Consider the following 8,818-nt stretch of genomic DNA (forward strand, 5'->3'; position numbering starts at 1 on the left):
TTATTTATTTTTCGTCCGGTTTCTCTTATCGGGTCCGTCTAGTTGATCCGTTACAAGCGGTCATGGCTGGAGATCGAGATGGACTCACTTATTGCTGTGAAACTGATCCAAGATATGGATGTTGATAGATCGATCTACTTGTCGCTCATCAAGGAGACTAGATATCTCATGTCTATTCATGAAACATGTATTATTTATATAAGTCGTAGGCAAAATAAAGTTAGTGATAGCATAGCAAAGTTTGCTCGTTTAGAGGCAAGAACCATGACTTGGCTTGGTTCTGGTCCTCAGGATGCTATCAACCTGGCTGTGATTGACTGTAAAGACTTTTTGAGTTGAGTAATGCATGTTCTTCCCGCAAACAAAAAACAAGTGGTCCTGGTTGGAGACCGATCTGTTGCCGCGCCAGGAACGGGCGATGCCGGCTAGAGACTGATCATGGATCAGATATTTTTCCACTTCTGGCGGCCTACCGCCGGGGGAGAGCCTAACCTTCGGCTCCCTAATGTTCACCACGAACGTTGTGGGCCGAGTCGACGTTAGCCTGCCGGTTTGTCCCACACGCATCATCCACATCAGTAACATCGCCTTCGTCACCAGCACATACGGCGACCTCCGATTATGCTTGTCACCCGTCCAACCCAGAGGACGCGACACACTCCCGATCCCGTCGGCCTCGGTGACCGGTCTCGCTGCTTGCTTCCTGTTCGGACTAAGTAACTTGGGGGCTGCATACCAGAATGAGCTCCACCAACGCCTCCAAAAAAACGTATTTCTAGACTGAGGGAGCGTGAAGATCACAACGAACAACAAAATACCTCGAAATCCTGTGTTCAACGGGAGACGCAGGGCGGGTCGAACCATACGTCCCGTAGCCAATCTCGCTACACAAAGGGCCAGTTCTTTTGGCAGAATCGCCTCCTCCCCAGCTTCTTTTGAAATCGCCACTTCATATTTTTTTACAATCCTATCTAGTTAAGGTCTAATTAGTTAGAATTATAAAAAATATATAAAGTAACGATTCTAGAAGAAGCTGGGAAAGAAGGCGATTCAGGCGAAGATCCAGGCAAGCGATAACACGCCACACTCGACCACCACGACCGTGGCACTGGAAAAATCCGCAAATATCACGCCGCACCCAAATCCCTGGAGGACAGGCTCCACGAGATCCTTACGCCCGGGGCCGCACATCACGCGCTATCACAAGCAGCCATAGAACAGAGACAGGCAATGATACACGGCACCAGGCAAGGACGACGCAGAGGTCGTCAACAAAACTCAGAGGCCGGTGGATGGGAAGACAACGAGGAAGCCCACAGAGCTCCCCACAGCGGCTCATAGCATACAAGAAGCGGTCCTGTCGGTCAACAAGCTCGGAGCCGCATCCGTCCGCGGACCCTGTAAAGCATGTACAATGATGCTATCTTAAGAGTGCCACGTAGAATAAATAATGAGGTGAAGGAGAGAGAACTCATAAGAAAAGATTTGTCTTCTTTTATTTAAGATAAGGCAAGAGATAATCTTTTAGCATAATTTGTCTCACCATGTTTTAAGAAATTGCTAGTTATTGAAGATAAGGCTAAGATATAACTCATTGTAGACATATTTTTTTGTCATCTCTAAAATACATGCAAGACTTAAGATAAGACTGTCCTATCAACCATTGTACATGCCCTAATCCTCGCCGACCTCATCAAAGCCGTGCACATGACGACTAAGCTCCAAGAAAAGCAAATGCATAGTACAGAGGACGCCACAAAATCGCCTAATAAGGAGCCGACACCAGAAGGCCGGGACGCACGCAAGCGTTTCGAGAGGTACGACGACACGCTAGGCGCCAACGACCTCCGACACACAATACAAGTCGCAAAGGCAAGAAGTCAAGAGGGGTCGGTTCACGAACGCCTTGGGTTCCTCCCAGATCTTCACGACCACTGACGAGCCCGTGCCATGGAGCGAGGTCATCACACACCAATTCCCTCAGCCTTTTATTGTGCATGCGGTTGAAATATATTCGGGCGATACAAAACCCGACATTCGGCTCCTCATTGATGGCATCAATATTTTGGTTTCGATTTTATTTCTTCATTAGTACATTGGTTTCTTCATACCGTGCGTGCTAGCATATTTTGTCATGCAAGAACTTGAAACGATTTGCCTACTAATGGGAGATGAAACTGACCACTTAATAGGATTTTTAGTGCGTCTGTTTCTCCTCTCCTTAATGAGAATTAGTGCGTCCATTTCAGTTTCATCTCGTTACCCCTATAAGAGGTCGCTCCTCTTCCCAACGAGACACAACTCTTCGCATTGTTCCAGAGCATTGCACCGCCTACCTCTTTCCCATCTCGCTTCCTGGCGTGCACCGGAGAGTGAGATAGCAGGCCTCCAAAACCCCGCCTCTTGTGATCCGGTACGGGAGAGGGGCGATAAGGTTTTTGGGGAGCGTCTTTACACCACTGTTGGAGTCTTGTTCATCGTGGCTGTGAACGGCGACATCACTAACGACGAGTTCCCCAACGACGAATTCTTCCCCGACGTCAATGACCTCTTCAGCGACATGACGATCGGGACATCTGCACCTTTTGCTACTGCGCCGTATGCCATCTTATCCTCATTGTCAGGGCTAGCATTTGGTTTATTGCTAATAGCAATTGACATGTATATGATGCATTTTGCTTATGATTTTGATTGCAGGACTAGTTATTCAACAATGCCTAATCATTCAACAATCCAAAAACTTGATATGTGTAGGAAATTTTCTCCTATTGCTTTTGCTGCAACTCTCAAGCCCGCACCATTTGAGGGCGTGAACTATAAGAGGCGGTGTGCGAGGGCAGTTTTTTGGCTTACCACCATGAACTGTTTTCACGCCTCTAAAGGCAAGCCTGAGGGAGAGCTGACTGCTGAGCAGGAGCAAGCTTTCCAGGCTACAGACACCCTCTTCAGAGGTGCTATCTTGAGTGTTCTTGGCGACAAGATTGTCGATCCATTCATGACCATCATGGTCGGTAAAGATATGTGGGATGCGCTCGAAGCCAAGTTTGGAGTCGCGGACGCAGGAAGTGAGTTGTATATCATGGAACAGTACCATGATTACAAAATGACTGATGACCGCTCCGTTGTAGAGCAGGCTCATGAGATTCAGTCGCTCACAAAAGAACTTGAGCATCTTAATTGTGTGTTACCGGACAAATTCATTGCCGGAGGCATCATTGCCAAGCTTCCTCCTTCATGGAGGAATTTTGCTACCTCTCTGAAGCATAAGAGGCAAGAGTTTACTGTTGTCAATCTAATTGGCACTCTTGATGTAGAAGAGAAGGCAAGGGCAAAAGATACGTGCTCGTTTTCATGAGGGGAATTCCAGTGCCAATTTGGTACAAAAGAGAAATTTTCAAACCACAAACCCAAGAACAAAAACTATGCGAGCAAAGGAAAATTTGATGGCAAGTACAAAGCCCCACAACCTGTCAACTTCAAGAAGAAGAAGGATACTTATAAGAAGAAAGGAAAGTGCCAGGTATGTGGCAGTGAAGAACATTGGGCTTCATCCTGCAAGGACCGCTGGGACATGCGTCAGAATGAGAACAATAGCAAGGCCGCTAATGTTGTTATTGGCGATGTTGACATGAAAGATGTCGGGTATGGTAAATTTCCTACCATTCTTTCAGTATGTCATTCTCCAGATTGGTGGATTGACACCGGTGCCAATGTACATGTGTGTTCTGACATAAACATGTTTTCTTCTTATCAGGTCGTAAGAACTACACCCGTGCTGATGGGAAACGGGACACATGCTTCTGTTCATGGTGTTGGTACGGTCGATCTGAAGTTTACTTCGGGAAAAATCGTGCGACTGAAGAACGTGCAGCATGTCCCTGCTATAAATAAAAATCTTGTCAGCGGTTCTCGTTTGTGTCGAGATGGTTATAAATTGGTATTTGAGTCGAATAAGATTATAGTATCTAAGTGTGGACAATTTGTTGGGAAGGGCTATGAGAGCGGAGGCTTGTTCCGCTTATCTTTGTCAGACTTTTGCACTAAAGTTATTAATCATGTTTGGAGTGAAACCGAATCAAATGTTTGGCATTCACGACTTTGTCATATTAACTTTGGTGTCATGACGCAGCTAGTAAATTTGAGTTTAATCCCAAAATTTACAATTGTCAAAGGTTCCAAGTGCCAAATTTGTGTGCAAGCAAAGCAACCTCGCAAGTCTCATGCGACTGTTGAGGCGAGGAATTTGGCACCACTTGAACTCATACATTCAGATCTTTGCGAGATGAATGGTGTGTTGACAAAAGGTGGAAAAAGATATTTCATGACTCTAATCGATGACTCTACTAGATATTGCATGATATATTTGTTGAAAACAAAAGATGAGGCTTTGCACTACTTTAAAATCTATAAAGCCGAAGCAGAGAATCAACTCGATCGAAAGATCAAAAGGCTTAGGTCGGAACGTGGTGGAGAGTATTTTTCCAACGAGTTCAATTTATTTTGTGAGGAACATGGTATAATACATGAGAGGACGCCTCCCTACTCTCCCCAGTCAAACAGGGTTGCCGAACGAAAGAACCTAACTCTAACTAATTTGGTTGACGCCATGTTAGATACAATGGGACTTTCCAAGGAATGGTGGGGGGAGGCTTTGATGACTGCAAGTCATGTCCTAAATAGAGTTCCCACGAATAATAAAGAGATTACCCCGTTTGAAGAATGGGAAAGGAAAAGGCTTAAACTTTCCTACTTACAAACTTGGGGTTGTTTGGCGAAGGTCAATGTACCAATTACCAAGAAGCGTAAGTTTGGGCCAAAAATAGTTGATTGTGTTTTCCTGGGTTATGCATTCCATAGCATTGGCTATAGATTTCTAGTGGTGAAATCTGAGGTACTTAACATGAATGTTGGTACAATCATGGAGTCGAATGAAGCGACTTTCTTTGAGGATAATTTTCCTATGAAGGATATGTCTAGCTCGTCTAGTCAGAGGTTAGAGACAACTCCTGCACCTACTGTTCCATTGGAACATTCTGAGAAGAAATACACAGATATTCCCAAGGATGGCAATGAAACTCCTAGAAGGGGCAAGATACAAAGGACCGCGAAGTCATTTGGTGAAGATTTCATTGTGTATCTCGTGAATGATACTCCCACTTCTATTTCAGAAGCTTATTCATCTCCGGATGCTGACTACTGGAAAGAAGCTGTGCATAGTGAGATGGATTCCATCATGGCTAACGGGACATGGGAGATCACTGATCGTCCTTATGGGTGTAAACCTGTAGGGTGTAAGTGGGTGTTTAAGAAAAAGCTTAGGCCCGATGGTACAATCGAAAAGTACAAGGCGCGGCTTGTAGCCAAGGGATATACCCAAAAAGAAGGTGAAGATTTCTTTGATACTTATGCGTCTGTGGCCAGATTGACCACCATTCGAGTACTACTCTCATTGGCCTCCTCACACAATCTTCTCATTCATCAAATGGACGTTAAGACAGCTTTCCTAAATGGAGAGTTGGAGAAGGAAATTTACATGGAACAACCCGATGGTTTTGTAGTAGATGGTCAGGAAGGAAAAGTGTGTAAATTGTTGAAATCTTTGTATGGTTTGAGACAAGCACCTAAGCAGTGGCACGAGAAGTTCGAAAGAACTTTGACATCTATGGGCTTTGTTGCAAACGAAGCCGACAAGTGTGTGTACTATCGCCATGGTGGGGGCGAAGGAATTATATTATGTTTGTATGTTGATGACATACTTATATTTGGAACAAATCTCCAGGTCATTCAAGAAGTGAAAGATTTTTTGAATCAAAACTTTGAGATGAAAGACCTTGGAGTAGCTGATGTTATCTTGAACATCAAGCTTTTAAGAGGTGGTGATGGTGGGATCACTCTCTTGCAGTCTCACTATGTGGAGAAGATTCTGGATCGCTTTGGATATTCAAATTGCAAACCTTCTCCGACACCTTATGATCCGAGTGTTTTAATTCGGAAGAACGAAGGAGAAACAAAGGATCAATTGAGATATTCTCAAATCATTGGCTCGCTTATGTATTTAGCTAGTGCTACGAGGCCTGACATCTCATTTTCTGTGAGTAAACTAAGCCGGTTTGTTTCAAACCCGGGAGATGTTCATTGGCATGCACTTGAGAGAATAATGCGCTATCTGAAAGATACTTTGAGTTATGGGCTTCACTATACCGGGTATCCAAGAGTACTTGAAGGTTATAGTGATGCAAATTGGATATCTGATGCTGATGAGCTTAAAGCGACAAGTGGTTATGTGTCTACACTTGGTGGTGCTGCTGTTTCCTGGAAGTCTTGCAAGTAGACCATCTTAACAAGGTCAAGAATGGAAGCAGAACTCACAACATTAGACACGGCAACAGTTGAAGCAGAATGGCTTCGAGAACTTTTGATGGACTTGTCGGTGGTTGAAAAACCAATACCAACTATTCTAATGAACTGTGATAATCAAACAGTGATCGTCAAGGTAAACAGTTCTAAGGATAATAAGAAGTCATCAAGACATGTGAGAAGGAGACTGAAATCTGTCAGGTTCATGAGAAACTCTGAAGTTATAGCGTTGGACTATATAAACACATCGAAGGATCTGGCAGATCCCTTCACAAAGGGTTTATCACGAAATGTGATAGACAATGCATCGAAGGAGATGGGATTGAGACCCACTACATAAGTTGTTCATGGTGGTAACCCATTCTTTGTGATCGGAGATCCCGTGAATTAGAATTGGTGAGACAAACTATTGGATAACAGAGAGGAGAATATTAATTGACAAAAATCCACTCCGTTATGATGCAATTCTCTCCTAATCTGTATGGTAGGCTGATATTTATCTTAATGTGTTTTGAATGGCTTGGGGTAGGCAAAGATGTTGTCCTACAGAACATCTAGAAAGAACACACCTATATGAGTTAGACTGTTAAACATCGCGGTATGTGAGAGTTGGGTGTTCTCTAATAAACTCATGAAGAGGCCCCGGAGTATGACGCATATGCTCCTACCCGCGGGAAAGTTTTCAGTGGTCTAGTATCAGTCAAGGCTTTTACGTGAAACTTGTTTGCACAAAACTTGCAGTTCAAGGCGTAGTCCACTGGTCAAGTTGTGAACGAGTGTAGAGTGGAGTTCTAGGTGGAAGTTCAACTTAACAGTCTCCACCGAAACACCGGTATATAAACAATGTTTTGGAACCATAGGCAAACTTGATGTGCCTTTGGGATCGGGTGGGGGATTGTTAGAATTATTGGGATTTAAACCATCTGTTATATCCAATAATTTCTAGGAAAATCCCATAGGCCCATGTGGCACGTTCATGCATGACAAGAAAGAAGTTAAAATATTTGCGCTAGTGGAAAATGAAACCGAATGGTGGTGAATGATGACATTCATCTCCTCATTGATGGCATCAATATTTTGGTTTCGGTTTCATTTCTTCATTAGTACATTGGTTTCTTCATACCGTGCGTGCTAGCATATTTTGTCATGCAAGAACTTGAAACGATTTGCCTACTAATGGGAGATGAAACTGACCACTTAAAGGATTTTTAGTGCGCCTGTTTCTCCTGTCCTTAATGAGAATTAGTGCGTCCATTTCAGTTTCATCTCGTTACCCCTATAAGAGGTCGCTCCTCTTCCCAACGAGACACAACTCTTCGCATTGTTCCAGAGCATTGCACCACCTACCTCTTTCCCATCTCGCTTCCTGGCATGCACCGGAGAGTGAGATAGCAGGCCTCCAAAACCCCGCCTCTTGTGATCCGGTACGGGAGAGGGGCGATAAGGTTTTTGGGGAGCGTCTTTACGCGACTGCTGGAGTCTTGTTCATCGTGGCTGCAAACGGCGACATCACTGACGATGAGTTCCCCAACGACGACTTCTTCCCCGATGTCAATGACCTCTTCAGCGACATGACGATCGGGACATCTGCACCTTCTGCTACTGCGCTGTATGCCATCTTATCCTCACTGTTAGGGATAGCATTTGGTTTATTGCTAATAGCAATTGACATGTATATGATGCATTTTGCTTATGATTTTGACTGCAGGACTAGTCTCAACGAATTGTTGCTAGTTTCTAGTTTCATCAATATATTGCTATTCATGTTTTATCCATTATTTTTCTAGATTAAACTAAACGCGAAAATGCCTAATTATTCAACAAGTTCCTCGACAACTTCGAAGGGACGTACCATCGGCTAGGAAGCCTGGTAGACCTCTACAATATAACACAAGGAGCACATGAACCACTATGCGACTTCATCGCCCGATGGCTCCGGAAGAAAAACACAATACCAAACATCTCCGATGGCACGACAATCGAAGCATTTGTTAATAGAGCGCTGGACCCCGTGCTAAGGCACAAGATCGGTAGAAAGAGGGTGCAAGGTCAACTGCCCGACATGGCCTCCCTCATGAAGATATCAAACGTCTTCGCCACAGGAGAGGAGATGGCTCGCGCCAGTCGCCGCCACAAGCAACCAGAGGAGCTACCAAGGGCACATGGCAAGACAGGACGCACCATGCGCGGTCAGAACCACGGTCTCAAAACGGAAGGAGCGGCCACCAACGGTGACAACTAGACAGGAGGCCGACCTACCGGGTAGCAAGAAAACCAAACATGAACGAAGGACAAGGCACGTGTCCTGCATATACGAGACGATCATGAGCGGCCCTTGCAAATACCACAACCACGGAGCCTACAAAGCATTACACTCAACACACGAGTTCCACCTAAACGAGCAACTCACCAAAGAGAAGAATGCAAGTGATAGAGAGAGCTCTAACACCGAGGACGATCA

At 44.6% G+C, this 8,818-nt stretch overlaps 1 pseudogene; it reads left to right on the forward strand.

The window, feature by feature from the left end:
* Window positions 1-2,560: 2,560 nt before the first annotated feature.
* On the forward strand, window positions 2,561-8,599 carry LOC147991583 (uncharacterized; annotated as a pseudogene).
* The last annotated feature ends 219 nt before the right edge of the window (window positions 8,600-8,818 follow it).

Source organism: Triticum urartu, chromosome 1A (assembly GCF_056163025.1).
Source record: "Triticum urartu cultivar PI428250 chromosome 1A, HENAU_Tu73, whole genome shotgun sequence".
Taxonomy (NCBI): domain Eukaryota; kingdom Viridiplantae; phylum Streptophyta; class Magnoliopsida; order Poales; family Poaceae; genus Triticum; species Triticum urartu.